Source organism: Crotalus tigris, unplaced genomic scaffold (genome assembly GCF_016545835.1).
Source record: "Crotalus tigris isolate CLP2741 ecotype Arizona unplaced genomic scaffold, ASM1654583v1 scf7180000020968.1038771, whole genome shotgun sequence".
In the NCBI taxonomy this organism is placed as follows: domain Eukaryota; kingdom Metazoa; phylum Chordata; class Lepidosauria; order Squamata; family Viperidae; genus Crotalus; species Crotalus tigris.
Window position 1 is genome coordinate 208,997 of NW_024098284.1, and position 17,145 is coordinate 226,141.

A 17,145-nucleotide genomic window follows, 5' to 3' on the forward strand; every position below is an offset into this window, starting at 1 on the left:
GCCTGGGTGCAAAAAAGGGTCTCCTTCCTGGAAGGGGTGGGGTTGGACTAGATGACCTACAAGGCCCCTTCCAACTCGGTTATTCTCAAGGCGGACAGTATTTAATTCAAGATGGACAGCATTTAATATTTATTGGTTACGTCTACGTAGGGGTGTGGGCCTGTACATATGTTGTATGTAGTATGTTTAGGTATGTGTTTCACTTGGAGAGCGGGCAGCTAAATTTCATTTTTGATGTGTGCCGTTGTACCCACGGTAAAAAAAAAAATGACAATAAAGGTTATCTTCTATTCGATATGATTCTATAAGACTCAAGAAAGACTAGACAGCCACCTGGCCCTTTGTAGTGTTATTTTTTTAAATATATATTTTTTATATTTTTACTTATTTATTAAACAGAGAGGCCGCCCATCTCTTAAAACAGTGGTTCTCAACCTTTTTAATGCCGCAACCCCCAACCGGTCGTAAGTCGAGGACTACTCAACCGGTCGTAAGTCGAGGACTATTCAACTGGTGCCGCACCATTTGCAGAATGGGACTTTTGGCGGGCTCAGCAGGGCGGAGACAGCCTGGACCATTCCTATTGGCTTTGGAAAGCCAGTAGAATTAGACTCTATTCAAGAGAGTCTATTCTATTGGCTTTCAAAAGCCAATAGAATAAAAGGGAGGAGCACAGCTAAGGAAAAGGGGGGGGGAAATGGCGGACTGCGTTGTTTGGCGACCCCCGTGAAATGGTCGTCCGACCCCAAATGGGGTCCCGACCCACAGGTTGAGAACCACTGTCTTAAAAGGAACAATATTTAGCATTAAAATAGGAAAAAAACAGCTGGGAGTCGCTGATCGGGATATCCTCCTCTTCCAAGGCGAAATGGGAATCGGTTATCCTCTCTGCAACCCTGGTATCTTCCAGTGGCAGGGGACTCCAACTCCCAGAGTTCCCTGCTCTGTGCAGGAGGGGGATTCTGGGATTTGAAGTCCAGGCCTTTGCCAAGAGGTTGGGGGACGGTAAGACGGTGAGGAGAATCTGTTTTGATTCTCCGAGGAATTGCGTCATCCTTTTTTTTATTCTGCTTTTTTTTCCCCCTACGGATTGCGAATTTTGGGAAGTGCTTGAAGCGAGTAACAACTCCCAGAATTCCCCAGCCAGCTTTTCCTGGCTGGGGAATTCTGGGAGTTGCAGTCCACGCCTCTTCAAAAGTTCCCAAGATTGGGAATCCCTGAGCTAGAGGTCAGTTCCCAGTTCTCCTGAGCTGGCCTTGAAAGAGTAACCCGTGTTGCATCAGGACGGGAGACCACGAGGTGATCTCTCCTGAGCTGGCCTTGAAAGAGTAACCCGTGTTGCATCAGGATGGGAGACCACGAGGTGATCTCTCCTGAGCTGGCCTTGAAAGAGTAACCCGTGTTGCATCAGGATGGGAGACCACGAGGTGATCTCTCCTGAGCTGGCCTTGAAAGAGTAACCCGTGTTGCATCAGGATGGGAGACCACGAGGTGATCTCGGACTGAAGAATGGAGCTTGGAAGACCCTCATCCCCAAAGACCACTAAACTGGAAAGAGAGGCTCACAGGGAATTCTGCCCATTGCGGGAAATCCTCAACTTACCAGCATAGTTGAGCCCAAAATTTAGGTCGCTAAGTCGAGACGCTTGTTAAGTGAGTTTTGCCCCGTTTTACGACCTTCCTTGCCCCGGCCGTTAAGCGAATCACTGCCACCGTTAAGTTAGGAACACGGTTGTCGCGTGAACTCGGCTCCCCCTTTGACTTTGCTCGTCAGAAGAGCGCCAAAAGGGGATTATCACGCGACCCCTCCCCTCTTCCCCCCCCGGGGACACTGTGACCGTCATAAATACGAGTCCGTGGCCAAATTTGGATCACGTGGACCACGAGGGGAGGCTGTGACGGTCGTTAAGGGTGAAAAAAAGGGTGACGGTTCCCTTTTTTTGAGCGCCGTCGCGACTTTGAACGGCGGTCACTAAACGAACCGTCGGAAGTCGGAAGAAGAAGAGAGGAGAGGGAGGCCGTGTGCGTGGAAGGAAGAGGATCCTGGCTGATGGCCTCTCGTCTCCTCTCTTTGGGAAGTTTGCAGCAGCCCAGGTTGCGAGGCATCTCCCCCCCCCACCATTCGCACCCGGCCCCCACCCAGGACCCAGCCCCTCGGCTGGGCGTCTGGCTCCCTCCCGTCCCCCGCTCATCTTCCGTGCCACCCCCAGGCGGTCTGGCCTGGTCCAACCAGTTTGACTAAATGCCTTTTTGGGGATAAGCTCCCCGGCTAAATCAACTCCCGGTTTGATCAAATAGGTCTCTCTCTTTTTCTAAGCCACAAAAGGAAGCGGGCTTGGCAGGCGGGGGGGGGGGGGGAACAGGGAGCCAGGAAGGGTGGGTGGGAGGCAGGCTGGCACCCAACAGGGCTGCACCTTCCTCGCCCAGCTCCCTTTGGAGAAGTCTCCAGCCTTTTTGCTCTCCGGGGCTTAAAACCGAACCCAAGATGGAGGCCGTGGCCCCAGCCCTTGACGTGGCACATTCTGGGAGGGTAGGAGCCTGGATGCCAGCCTGGTTGGGAGGGTAGCCAACTGGCAGAGGCCGGCCTTGGGAAAGGTCTGCCCTTTGCCCCAGGGCTAGGTTTGCTGCAGACCCCTTGAGAAGCTGGAGTGTCCTTTGGGGGTGCCTTTCCCAAAAGGGGGAGGGATGATGAATCGGTGGAAGAGTCGGGGGTGCTCCATCAGCAAGAGAAGATTGGATAGCCCTTATTCTAGGATGGTGTAGGGTCTTCTGCTTGGGCGGGGGGCTGGACTAGAGGACCTCCAAGATCCCTTTCAGCCTTAAGATTCTGTGATCTTGGCCAGGGGCTGGACTAGAAGACCTCCAAGGTCCCTCCCAAACCTGTGATTCTGTGATCTTGGCCAGAGGGCTGGACTAGAAGACCTCCAAGGTCCCTTTCAGCTTTAAGATTCTGTGATCTTGGCCAGGGGGCTGGACTAGAAGACCTCCAAGGTCCTTCCTATCTTTGTGATTCTGTGATCTTGGCCTGGGGGCTGGACTAGAAGACACTTGAAGTTTTTAAGAAGAGACTGGACAGCCATTTGTCTGAAATGGTATAGGGTGTCCTGCCTGAGCAGGGGGTTGGACTAGATGACCTCCAAGGTCCCTTCCAATCTTCTTCTTCTTCTTCTTCTTCTTCTTCTTCTTCTTCTTCTTCTTCTTCTTCTTCTTCTTCTTCTTCTTCTTCTCATTATTATCATTATTATCATTATTATCATTATTATCATTATTATCATTATTATCATTATTATTTCTACCTCCAAGGTCTTTTCCAACTCTATGATTTTGTGATTCTCATTCCGTGCTTGCCGGGGCGGGTCATTCAGACAACCGGGGAGGTAGAGTGAGGCTCTTGGCAGAAGAGAGAGCTGTTTTTCTTCCTTTCAGACAGAAATATGAGTTGTGGCCACCCAGCTGCAGGTTTTATTTTTCAGGGCATGCTGGAAACATACAGGGGCAAACGCAACATTCAAGTCTGTCAAGATCCTCCTGTATATCCTAAGCCTGTAACTTCTGGAGTGTTGGCTATTCTTGCCAGCTTCATCATCATCATCATCATCATCAAAAAGTTGGAAGGGACCTTGGAGGTCATCGAGTCCAATCCCCTGCTCAGGCAGGAAACCCTACACCAGTTCAAACAAATGGCTGTCCGGTCTCTTCTTAAAAGCTTCCAGTGTTGGAGCATTCAGCACTTCTGGAGGCAAGGAGTTCCACTGACTAATTGTTCTGACTGTCAGGAAGTTTCTTCTTGGTGTCAGGTTGCTTCTCTCCTTGATGAGTTTCCATCCGTTGCTTCTTGTCCTGCCTTCAGGTGCTTTGGAGAATAGCTTGACTCCCTCTTCTTTGGGGCAGCCCCTGAGATATTGGAATAAGGCTATCATGTCCCCCCTCATCCTTCTCTTCGTTAAACTAGACATACCCAATTCCAGCAACCGTTCCTTAAATGTTTTAGCCTCCTGTCCCCTAATCATCTTTGTGGTTAGAAGAATAGAATAGAATAGAATAGAATAGAATAGAATAGAATAGAATAGAATAGAATAGAATAGAATAGAATAGAATAGAATAGAATAGAATAGAATAGAACAGAACAGAATAGAATAATGAATGCAATGGAACAAAACACAACACAACAGAGTAGAATAATTGGAGGGGACCTTGGAGGTCTTCTAGTCCAACCTCCTGCCACTGTAACTTTGAATGGTCACTAAATGAACCGTCGTAAGTCGAGGACTAATCCTGTACTATCCCAAAAAGTCCTGGGATAGCTGAAGGGGTAAAGACAGATGTTGTTTCCCACGGAAAGCAGCTGTTCTTCAGGCTCAGGATTTTGCAACCTGGGCTCATTCCCAGAGGCCCCCCCCTCTCTCCTGCCCTCCCCTTTTTCTGCAATCTGGAAGGGCCACCCCTTCATGTTGCAAGGAAGATGGGAGGGAGAAGTGCTCCCTGCACAACGCACAACATCACAACGTGTGTTCCTGGCTGGGAAAAGAGGCCGCTCCAGTGTCTTCAAAGTTCGGCGCAAACATTTAATTAAAAAGGATTTTGATCCGGGCGCCAGAGGCGTTGGGGCTCTTTGGCCCCCGGGGTTGGAAGCGGAGCAAAGGAGAAAGGGAGGGGGGGGTTGCAACAACAACAACGAGCCCGGTTGTGCATCGATGGCTCCGACAGCCCTTCGCTTCCCAGCGTTGGAGGCTCGGGGTGGAAGATGGTCTTGAGAATCCAGCCAGGCACCCCTGCCACGCTATTTGGCGGAGACGGGCTGGCTTGTTTCGTCTAGGGGTTAAGGCACTGGGTTGGAAAGTGGGAGTAGGTGAGTTCTAGTCTCGCCTTAGGCACGAAAGCCGGCTGGGTGACTTTGGGCTAATCACCAGGAGACGGTAAGTTCTAGTCCCACCTTGGCCATAAAAGCCAGCTGGCTGACTTTGGGCCAATCACGTTCTAGTCCCGCCTTAGGCACGAAAGCCGGCTGGGTGACTTTGGGCCAATCACCAGGAGATGGAGAGTTCTAGTCCCGCCTTAGGCACAAAAGCCAGCTGGCTGACTTTGGGCCAATCACCAGGAGACGGAGAGTTCTAGTCCCGCCTTAGGCACAAAAGCCAGCTGGCTGACTTTGGGCCAATCACCAGGAGACGGAGAGTTCTAGCCCCACCTTAAGCACGAAAGCCAGCTGGGTGACTTTGGGCCAGGCTGCCAGGCTGCCACTTGGTTGTGTCAATCCATAAAGTGCAGGGGTCTCCAACCGTGGCCACTTTAAGACTTGGGGACTTCAACTCCCAGAATTCGTCAGCCAGCTTTCCTCAGCCACTTGGGGACTTCAACTCCCAGAATTCCTCAGCCAGCTTTCCTCAGCCACTTGGGGACTTCAACTCCCAGAATTCCTCAGCCAGCTTTCCTCAACCAATTGTGGACTTCAACTCCCAGAATTCCTCAGCCAGCTTTGCTTTGCTGGCTGAGGAATTCTGGGAGTTGAAGTCCACAAGTCTTAAAGTGGCCAAGGTTGAGGGCCCCTGCTTTGCTGGCTGAGGAATTCTGGGAGTTGAATTCCGGACGCTGGGCAACTGACTCGCTTTTATGACGGTTGGCGTGTCCTAGGGTCACGTGACCATCCCGTTGCAAAGCAGTTGAATTTCAAGGCCAGGACTGCCGGGATGCTGCATGGGCTGTAAGCGTGAAAAAAGATCCTAAGTCTTTTTTTTTTTCAGTGCCGTCGTAACATCGAACGGTCACTAAGCAGAACTGTTCTAAGTCAAGGACTGCCTGCACAACTAAATTCAGCAGGGGCCTGCCCTGAATGGAAGACTCAGGGGAAACGCATAGGATGAGGGCAGGAAAGCCTCTGTGTGTGTGTGTGTGGGTGTCTGTAAATGCGCAAATAATAATAATTGTGCCGAATTCGAGGGATGCCCCGTAGCAAGGCGAGGAGGAAGCGAGGTTTTCCTTCTGGGAAAGGGCGGGGTGATTTGCATGCCACAAGCCAGCATTGTATCCGGTTCCTCCGACGCAGCCTGGGGATCCCTGCGAATATTTGGGGACTTCGTTTTCCCGGATTCCAAAATTGAGAGAAGGCAGTTCGCACACCTGGAGCGGGAATCTGATTTGTGTGTGCGATTATGTGTGCTTTTTCCCCTCTCCTGGAACCTCCTTTGTGGGTGCACAAAAGATTGAGAGACCAGGATCCCACCAAGCAGAGATGCTGGCTTTCTTGCATGCAGGTCGTCCTCCATTTTCAACCGTTCCATTTAGTGACCGTTCGAAGTCACAGCGGCACTGAAAAAAAAAGTGATTGTTTTTCACCCTTAACCACCATTGCAGCGTCCCCCGGGTGAGGTGATTTACACTTGGAAACTGACTCACATTTATGACCGCCGCAGTGTCCCGGGGTCACGTGATCCCCTTTTGTGACCTGACTGGGAAGCCAGACTCACTTAACGACCGTGTAACTAATTTAACCACTGCAGGGATTCACTGTGGCAGGAAAAGTCGTAAAAAAGGGGTACAAAATTCACTTAACCAATTTCTTGCTTAACAATGTAAGTGTGTGGCTCTATTGTCATAAGTTGAGGACTACCTGTACAGAGGAAGGGTTTTTGAGGGGGGGGCTAGCAAAATGTTGGGAGGAAGGAGAGGAAGTGGTGGCAAAAAATGGACCCCCCCCAGATCTGAGTTCACACATTGCCTTAAACCAACCTTTTTAATGCTGCGACCCCCAACCGGTCATAAGTCGAGCACTACTCAACCGGTCCTAAGTCGAGGACTACTCAACTGGTGCAGCACCGTTTGCAGACTGGGACTTTTGGCGGGCTCAGCAGGGCAGAGACAGCCTGGACAATTCCTCTTGGCTTTTGAAAGCCAATACAATTAGACCCTATTCAAGAGAGTCTATTCTATTGGCTTTCAAAAGCCAATAGAATAAAAGGGAGGAGCACAGCTAAGGAAAAGGGGGGGGGGGAAATGGCGGACTGCGTTGTTTGGCGACCCCCGTGAAATGGTCGTTCGGCCCCAAATGGGGTCCCGACCCACAGGTTGAGAACCGCTGCCTTAAACAGAGATGGGTTTAACTCCTACTTGAATACAGCATGCTGGGTGGAAGGTCCACCTTAGGCCAAGCCATGAATCCTTGTTTGCAAATTGCAATTGTAAATTGTATTCCCCTGTCCCTGCTATCTTATCTTTTGTTTATTTACATCCCTCCTTTATCATATGTATAAACAACTCAAGGTGGCAAATGTATCCAACACACCTTCCTTCCTCCTGTTTTCTCCACAACAACCCTGTGAGGTGGGCAGGGCTGACAGAGAGTGACAGGCCCAAAGTCACCGGCTGACTTTCATGCCTAAGGCGGGACTAGAACTCTCCGTCTTCTGGTGATTGGCCCAAAGTCACCCAGCTGGCTTTCATGTCTAAGGCAGGACTAGAACTCACCGTCTCCTGGTGATTGGCCCAGAGTCACCCAGCTGGCTTTCGTGCCTAAGGCGGGACTAGAACTCCCAGTCTCCTGGTGATTGGCCCAAGATCACCCAACCGGTTTTTGTGCCTAATGTGGAACTAGAACTTACCATCTCCTGGTGATTGGCCCAAAGTCACCCAGCTAGCTTTCATGCCTAAGGTAGGACTAGAACTCACCGTCTCCTGGTGATTGGAACAAAGTCACCCAGCCCAGGATCGTGCCTCTGAACCGGAAGTGTGTCTGGCTGCAAATGCCTGTGGTCCTCAATTTACAACAAATTAGTTTAACGACCATTTGAAGTGAGAACCGCACTTGGGAAAAAGGACTGATGAACTTTTTTCATACTTAACCACCGTCACAGAATTCCACGGTCACCTGATCAGAATTCAGGTGCTGGCATGTACTTATGACAGTTGCAGCATCCCTGGGGGGAGGTCACTTGATCCCCTTTGGCGACTTTCCGGCCAGCAAAGTCAATGGGGGGGGGGAAGCCAGATTCTCTTAACGACCGTGTTGCTAACTTAACCACTGCAGTGATTCGCTTAACAACCACCCTGGCCAGAAAGGTCGTAACATGGGGCAAAGTTCATTGAACAGCCGTCTCGCTTAGCAACGGAAATTTTCGGCTCAGTTGTGGTCGTAAACCGAGGACGACCTGTGTACCCTAATTCACACCACCACCACCACCCGCGCGCAGTTGGGCACAGCAGCCAGAACCGTTGAGCGGAAGAGGCGAGGCTGGCAAAGCCCTCTCTCAAGTGTTTGAAATAGCTTTTTGTGACTAAGTGCTTTGTCTGAGAGCGTCTGGCCTCGTGTTAAAAATTTCTAAAATTGTTAATAAATCAATTGTGCGCTTCCTGTCGGCAAATTTGCAAAGCACACACACCTTGAGAGGGGAAAAAAAATTGGCAGAAAAACAATTGGAGTTGCGTTTCCGGTTACTTCGGGTGAAAAAGCTGCATTCAGCATCCCAGGCTGGTCTTTCTTTTTCTCTTTCCTTAAAAAGACGTAGAATAATAATAATAATAATAAAGTTTAAAGGGACCTTGGAGGTCATCTAGCCCAACCTCCTGCTCAGGCAGGAAACCCTACACCATTTCAGACAGAGGGCTGTCCAGTCTCTTCTTAAAATCTTCCAGGGTTGGAGCATTCAACACTGAAAGCGATTGGGTTTAAAAAAAAATTTAAGAGACTTCCCGGGTCAGAGAGATAGATGGAGGTTTGAGCTGTTCAGTTCCCAATCATTCCCATTAGCCATCATTGTTGGTTTATATTATTGTTATTGCTGTTGTTGACGCTTTATCGTTGGAGGCTTTCAGGAAAAGACTGGACTGCCATCTGTCAGAAATGGTTCAGGGACTCTTGCTTGGGCAGGGGGTTGGACTAGATGACCTACCAGGTCTCTTCCAACTCTGTTATTCTATTCCAGTGCTGGCGTTTTCTTACGATGATGGTTGACCGCACGGTTAGCCAGAAGCTTAGACCGGATTTGGCATTTTTGCAAACTGTTTTCAGTAAACCGGCCTTGTGTAATTGACCGGTAGCGATTTTGTCAATGCCCGTGGTTGTTATTTTGATTTCTTGCACGGTCAGCCAGATGTTCAGGCTGGATTTAGCATTTTTGTCCACCTCTTGAGTCCTTCCCAATGACCCAGATGTTGTTCGATGGTGTTCGTGGTCTCCTTGCAGGATTTAAGCTGTTCCAAGCTTAGCTGCCTTTTGCAATTGACTGATGGAGATTTTGTCAGTGCCAGTGGTTGTTAATATTATGGATTCCCACAGTCAGCCAGATGTTTAGACTGGATTTGGCATTTATATCTCAAGCCCTTCCTAAGGACCTGGGAGAGGCAGATGTGGATCTGTTGGAATTCTTGTTGCAGGTTTTAAGCTGTTCCAAAGGAAGCTGCCTTTTGCAATTGACTGATAGGGATTTTTTGTCAATGCCTATGGTGTTCAAATGGTTGTTGTTGTTATTATTGCCATTGGTCATATAGTCAGCCAGTTGTTCAGTCTGGATTTGGCCTTTTTGCACACTTATGGAGTCCTTCCCAAGGACCTGGAGATGTGGATGTTTGATGGGTGCTGTCCAGTCTCGTCGCAGGATTTAAGCTGTTTCAAGTCTTTTGCAACTGATTGATGATTTTTGTCAATGCCGACGGTTGTTATTATGGTTCATGCAGTCAGCCAGATCTTCAGACTGGATTTGGCATTTTTATCCATCTATTGCAGTGTTTCTCAACCTTGACAATTTTAAGGCATGTGGACTTCAACTCCCAGAATTTCACAGCCAGCATTGCTGGCTGTGGAATTCTGGGAGTTGAAGTCCACATGCCTTAAAATTGTCAAGGTTGAGAAACACTGGCATTAGCCAAACCCAATTCCTGCAGCCATTCTTCGTATGTTTTAGTCTCCAGCCCTTTAAATCATCTCAGTTGCTCTTCTTTGCACTTTTTCCAGAGTCTCAACATCTTTCTTGTAATGTGGTATATGCTTATATAAATATAATAAACATTATATTCATATTTGATTATTTGAAAGTGGGGGTTAATCCTGCCTTTGAGAGCAGATGGAGAAATTAGAGTGAAGCTGTTATCTTGGAAGGATTCATAGAACAAGCCAAAATGAAGTTAGCCAGATCCTGGTTGGAGCAAAAAAAATAAATGAAATGTCCCATGATTATGCAGCTAGAGCTCTTGAATCAGGACTGTAATACCCAAAACCGCCATTAGGGGGCAGTGAAGAGGTTCAGAACAGTTGAACTCTGGCGCCCTCTCCTGGTTACCCATAGTTTTGCGGCCCAGATTGCAAAGGCCGATTCCTGTTTCTGGCTAAACTAAGTCGCAAAATCCCGGATCAGAAATCCATATGAACGCAATCAGGAGAGATGTATCTCCCAAATTTTGATCACCTGGCCCTGGCGAGGCCGCATCGGTTGTAAGTGCAAGGACTGGTCGTAAGTCACATTTTTGAGTGCCGTCATAACTTCCTTACAGTCACTAAACGAATCGTTATAAGTCAAGGACTAGCTGATTGAATGAAACAGTTTCTAGAGCTTTATAAGTCTATCCGTCCGATCTTGATTACGATTATCGGCCAGCATAAAAAGTGTGGAATTACAAGCCGTAAGTCATTTTAAAAGCGAAAAAAGTATAAAGTACGGCTAGTCCCCGGCTTACAGCCAGCCATTCATTTAGGGACTGTTCAAACTTACAAGCGGCCCTGGGGAAAAAAAAGTGACTTACAACCATTTTTCACACTTACGACCGTCGCAGCATCCCCATCAAAATTCAGAGGCTTGGCAGCTGGCATGTACTTGTGACGGTTGCCGTGTCTCCCAGGGTCACGTGATCCCCTTTTGCAAAGGGGGGAGGAAGCAAAGTCAACTTCGGGGGGGGGGAGATCCGGATTCATTTAATAACTTCACAGCGACAGTGATTTTGCTTAACGACCGTGACGAGAGAGGTCGTAGAAGGGGGGCAAAACTCACATAGCAACCGTCTGGCTTAGCCACAAACTCTGTGGTCGCAAGTCGAGGCAACGAGTAGTTTTAAAAGCTAGAAAGAGGGATAAAGTGCACCGGGTTTAAAATAACAAAGTACAATGGGGGGGGGGGTTGGTTTTTTTTTTTTTTTTTTTGCAGGCTGGTGGTGTCTTCACCTGCCAGCTGTGTTTTTCCAGCTCCGGCAGAGGGTCTTCTCCTGTCTCCACCCCCCCCCCCAAATAAAAAAGCCGAGGAGAACGGCCATCAAGATAAGGGGGACATTCTTCACCTTTTGACCAGCTGCTCCTGCTGACCTTCCAGGCTCTCCGGCCAAGCGCCTGGGCCAAAGGGCAGCAGATGACCTGGCTCCAGGGGGGACCGGCTTCCTGGTCTGGCCTGGGACCTCCACCCCTGTTGTCTTCTGCTCCGAAGGACCCTCTGCCTTCATACTCACCCAGCTGGCCGGTCCTGCGAGGGTCCTGGGCCTGGCGGGGAGGGGAGGGGCTGGCCGGGCATTGGGGTGCCTGCGTGCCCCCTTCTGTGGGGAGGAGGGCCTAGCCGGGCTCGGCACTGGCCTTATTTGGGGAGGGGGCGCAGGTGCAGGGCAGTAAACAGTGGACCCTGAGGGTCCGGCCAGCTAATGGGAGGGGGGGTCCATCCCAAGCCAGCCAAGTGAGCCTTCTTGGCATCGCTCGGAGCTCCTCCATTTTGGGTCCGTTGGGTTTTGCTCTCCAATTAACTTTCAGTCGGTACTGACGCCAGCCCCTCCGTAGCCGCCCTTTCTCCTTCTCCCTCGGTGTTTCTCTCCCTCCTTCTCTTTTTTTGCTACCACCGTCCTTTCACCTCCTTCTCCTGCTCTTCCTCTTTCTCTCCCTCCTCCTTCTCTTCCTCTTCTGCTTTTCCTGCTCCTTCTCTTCTTTCTCTTCTTCTCCTCTTTCTCTTCTCTTTCTTCTCTTCCTCTTGTCCTTCTCTTTCTTTTCTTCTCTTTCTTTCCTTCTTTTTCTTCTCTTTCTTCTCTTCCTCCTCTTCTTCTCCTTCTCTTTCTTCTTCTCTTTCTCTTCTTTTTCTTCTTTTTCTTCTCTTCTCTTTCCTCCTCCTCCTCTTCTTCTTCTTCTTCTCCTCCTTCTCCTCCTCCTCCTCTTCCTCTTCCTCCTCCTCAGACAAGCAAAGTCAATGGGGAAGATAGATAGATAGATAGATAGATAGATAGATAGATAGATAGATAGATAGATAGATAGATATAGTAGTAATAGACAATAGATAGATAGATAGATAGATAGATAGATAGATAGATAGATAGATAGATAGATAGATAGATAGATAGATATAGTATTTAGATGATAGATAGGTAGGTAGGTAGATAGATAGATAATTAATAGATGATAGATGGATGGATGGGCAGGCAAGCCTTCTATAGGATGGGGAGGCCTCTGGGGTCAACTGTGTTCCTCCTGTGTTCACCAAATGGGAGCCTATGATTAGGCAAACTCACCCAGGCTGCCTTTTATGGGAGAGCCCCCCCCCCACGCTCTCTTTCACTCTCTTGCCCCAGGACCCTCAATCCAAGAATTTGGGGCAGACAAGACCTGGATGGGAAACACCCCCCCTCGCCCCCCCCCCCCACTTTCTTGTTTAGGATCAGCCAGCCAGTTGTGTCGGGAAGAGAGTTGTGTGTCGGCTTGGGGTGGGACTTTGCATCCACGGATCCAGATACCCTTGGAGTGCCACCCCGTCTTCTCCGTTTGGGGGTCCCCAAGGAAAGGGGGGGGGTCTCCCTCTTCTCCACTCTCCAGCTCTGGGCTGGCTGGATGTGGGCATTTCCCTGCTCCTACAGAGGGTGCCAGGGAAAGTGGCGTGGGCATTCGCCCCCCCTGTTGGGAGCCGGGAAGGGACCCTTCCGGAAGACAGCTGAGCTGGACGAAGTGGAGAGCAGACGGAGGAATTCCTGCCTCCTTGCTCACTGCTTGCACAACGTTGCCACAACAATGCCTTACTAATGCCTGCAGGGAGGGGCGCCTTCCAGGGACACCCTCCCATCTCAGACAGACAGTCCTCGGCTTAATGGCCACATTGGAGACTGGCACTTCTGTTGCTAAGCGAGTGAATTTTGCCCCACTGGACTGCCTTCCTGGCCACAGTTCCATTGCTTAAGCGAAATCGCTACCGTCGTTAAGCTTGTAACACGGTCGTTAAGCGGATCTGGCTCCCCTCATTGACTTTGCTTGTCAGGAGGGTCACGGAAGGGTATCGCGTGACACCTCCCCAGGACACTCTGCGACCGTCGTAAGTACGAGTCAGTTGCCGAGCGTCTGAATTTTGATCGCGTGGGACTGCTCAAGGGTTGTAAGTGTGAAAAATGCTCAGAAGTCACTTTTTTCCAGTGCTGTTGTAACTTTGAACAGTCGCAAAATGAACTGTTGTAAGTCGAGGACTTAGCTGTACCAGGGAAATCGCTACCAAAAAAATGAATAAATATGGCTGTATCTTCTGTGGCTCATTGAGTATGATTTGGGAAAATCTTGTTCTTTCTCAACCTGGCAGATTACCGAAAGCTAAGCGAAGTTTGCCCTGGTGAGTGTTTGGAAAGGAGACTACCAAGAGATCTCAGGGTACGTGGAGAAAAAGGCTGTGGCCAACTACTTTGATGTGGCCATCAGAGGTGCATGGATGTGTTCCTAACATCTCCGGGTGTCCGTCTCGCCTGTGTGGAGGCTGAGTTTCCAGCCTTGAAAGATGGTTTGGCTTTTGAGGGACGCTCCAGTCTTAGAAACCAGGTTAATACAGAGTCGCTTAGCGGAGGTGGCCAGTATAGAAATGTGATAGGTGGGTGGGTGGGTGGATGGATGGATTGATTAAAATTGATAGGTAGGTAATAGTAATAGTAATAGTAGTAAAGTTGGAAGGGACCTTGGAGGTCATCTAGTCCAACCGCCTGCTCAGGCAGGAAACCCTACACCATTTCGGACAAATGGCTGTCCAGTCTCTTCTTAAAAACTTCCAGTGTTGGAGCATTTACTGCTTCTGGAGGCAAGCTGTTCCACTGATTAATTGTTTTCACTGTCAGGAAGTTTCTCCTTAGTTCTAGGTTGCTTCTCTCCTTGATGAGTTTCCACCCGTTGCTTCTTGTCCTGCCTTCAGGTGCTTTGGAAAATAGCTTAATTCCCTCTTCTTTATGGCAGCCCCTGAGATATTGGAATACTGCTATCATGTCCCCCCTTGGCCTTCTCTTCATTAAACTAGACATACCCAATTCTCGCAACCGTTCCTTATATGTTTTAGCCTCCAGTCCCCTAATCATCTTTGTTGCTCTTCTCTGGACTCTTTCTAGAGTCTCAACATCTTTTTTACATCGTGGTGACCAAAACTGGATGCAATATTCCAGGTGTGGCCTTACCAAGGCATTGAAGAGTGGTATTAATACTTCACGTGATCTTGATTCTATCCCTCTGTTAATAGATGATAGATATAAATAGATAGCTGATAGGTTAGATAGTTTAGATTAGATTAGATTAGATTAGATTAGATTAGATTAGATTAGATTAGGTAGGTAGGTAGGTAGATAAATAGATAGATAGATAGATAGATAGATAGATAGATAGATAGATAGATAGATAGATAGATAGATAGATAGATAGATATAGAAATAGAAATAGAAATAGAGAAATAGATAGAGATATAGATATACTCCTAAGCTTTACTCTGAGGACGCTGGCAGGGGACCAGCGAAAGCTAAGTTGTTTCTTTTAACATTGTAAATAGTTGTTTTTATTGTTTTTAAATATCTTTTTAGCAATAAACAACTGGTTTATACCTCTCCCGTAGAGCGAAGGCTGTGTTATTGAACAAATATGCTTGGGATTCACATTTTTGCAGCTATCTATCTATCTATCTATCTATCTATCTATCTATCTATCTATCTATCTATCTATCTATCTATCGAGATTAAAATAGATTAAAATAGATAGGTAGCTGCTAGGTAGATAGATGATAGATAGATTAAGATAGATATAAATAGATAAATTAAATAAATAAGTGCCTGTGAAGAAAAGTAGAAATGCAATTCAGGCCCTCCTTGATTTACAACAGTTCACTTAGTGACCATTCAAAGTTACAGCAGCACTATAAAAAAGTGACCGTTTTTCACACTTATGACTGTTGCAGCCTCCCCGTGGTCACGTGATTTACATTTACGTTCGGCTATCTGACAACCGACTCACTTCTAATGACAGTCGCAGATTTCCCCATTTGCGACTTTCTGACCAGCAAAGTCAAACCCAGATTCCCTTAACAACTGTGCTACTGACTTAACCTCTGCAGCGATTCACTTAACGACTGTGGGAAGGAACGCCTCGCTTAGCAACAGAAATGTTGGGCTCCGTTGAGGCCGTAAGTCGAGGACCTGCCTGTAAATAAACAGTTGTGCACAAAGCGAGAAATGCTGTAAATAAATGACATGCCTGTTCACCAAATTAGAAATTAGACGACTAAATAAAGTGCCTGTGCGGAACTAGAATGTAATAAATAAGGAGGTGGCTGTGCACAAAACAAAAAATGTCGTCAATCAGTGAGTCAGTCAATCAATCAATCAATGCCTTTCCAAAATAAAGAAATGACTGTGTTGAAAACTGGAAATCAAATAAATAAGGCAATGCACTTCCCATCCAGACCCCCGATGCCCGGGCCCAAAACAAGGCCCAAGCCTAAAACGAGGCCTAGGGCTAAAACAAGGCTCAGGCCTAAAACGAGGCCCAGGCCCAAAACGAGGCCTAGGGCTAAAATGAGGCCCAGGCCCAAAACGAGGCTCAGGTCCAAAACAAGGCCCAGGCCCAAAACGAGGCCTAGGGCTAAAACAAGGCCCAGGCCCAAAACGAGGCCCAGGTCCAAAACGAGGCCTAGGCCTAAAACGAGGCCCAGGCCCAAAACGAGGCCCAGGCCCAAAACGAGGCCCAGGCCCAAAACGAGGCCTAGGGCTAAAACGAGGCCTAGGGCTAAAACGAGGCCCAGGCCCAAAACGAGGCCTAGGCCTAAAATGAGGCTCAGGCCTGCTTCAAGCCAGTCTGACAGTCACTGGCCCAGAGAACATCCCCCCCCCCAATGCTTAAAAGGATTGAATCCCCCTTACTCTCCCCTTCCAGCAGCTGATATTTAGCGATACTCTGCCTTGGGGGGGTGACCTTTTCTTTGTAGAGCAGCCAGCCTCATCCAGACCCTTTGCATCTACGCCCAAAATGGTTGACTCGGGTGGGTGCTTTTTTTTGCAAGGTAGAGGCAAAGTTTATAAAATGTAAAATAAGAATAAGTTTATAAAAAAGTTAATTCCAAAAAAACGGCTTGGCTCAGGAAGCTGTGGGTGCTCCATCCCTGGAGGCTTTCAAGAAGAGACTGGACAGCCATTTGTCTGAAATGGCAGAGGGTCTCCTGCTTGAGCAGGGGGCTGGACTAGAAGACCTCCAAGGTCCCTTCCAACTGTTATTCTGCTATTCTTTTTTCCTTCCTTCCTTCTTTCTTTCCTCCTTTCTTTCCTTTCTTCCTCCCTCCCTCCCTTCCTTGCTCCCTCGTCCCTCCCTGGGGGTTTTCAAGAAGAGATTGGACAGACATTTGTCTGAAACGGAATAATAGGGTCTCCTGCTTGAGTAGGGGGCTGGACTAGAAGACCTCCAAGGTCCCTTCCGAGTCTGTTATTCTGTTACTCTTTTTTCCTTCCTTCCTTCCCCCCCCTCCCTGGGGGTTTTCAAGAAACGACTGGACAGCCATTTGTCTGAACTGGCAGAGGGTCTCCTGCTTGAGCAGCGGGCTGGACTAGATGACCTCCCAGGTCCCTTCCCGCCCTGTTATTCCACTAAGCTTGCATTGCAAGCTGCACAGAGGCTGCAGGCTCCTTCTTCGCCTAAGGCCTTGCAAGGCTCTGCCGGGAGGGGCAGTCATACCCCCCCTCCTCGCTTGTCTGTCCCCCCCTCCCTTTTGCCCCTTCCCCGAGCTCTCCTCTTCCCCGGCCTGGCGGTGGGCGCACAGCCCACGGCAACGGTGGCTGCTGCTGCTTTGGCGTGTGCCTTCCCTCCTTCCCTCCTTCCGAGATGGGCGATAAGGATTCCTTAACCACTTAATGAGCTGGGAGCCAAGAGGAGGCCTCCTCCCACCGGAGGAGTCCAGGTGCACCGGAGTTTTGACAGGTAGAGCC

At 48.8% G+C, this 17,145-nt stretch overlaps 1 protein-coding gene across 4 annotated transcripts in view; it reads left to right on the forward strand.

Moving 5' to 3' along the window:
- The window catches only part of TP63 (tumor protein p63), a 160,648-nt gene that overhangs the window by 26,684 nt on the left and 116,819 nt on the right, over positions 1-17,145 (forward strand). The gene's annotated exons all lie outside the window — the stretch shown is intronic.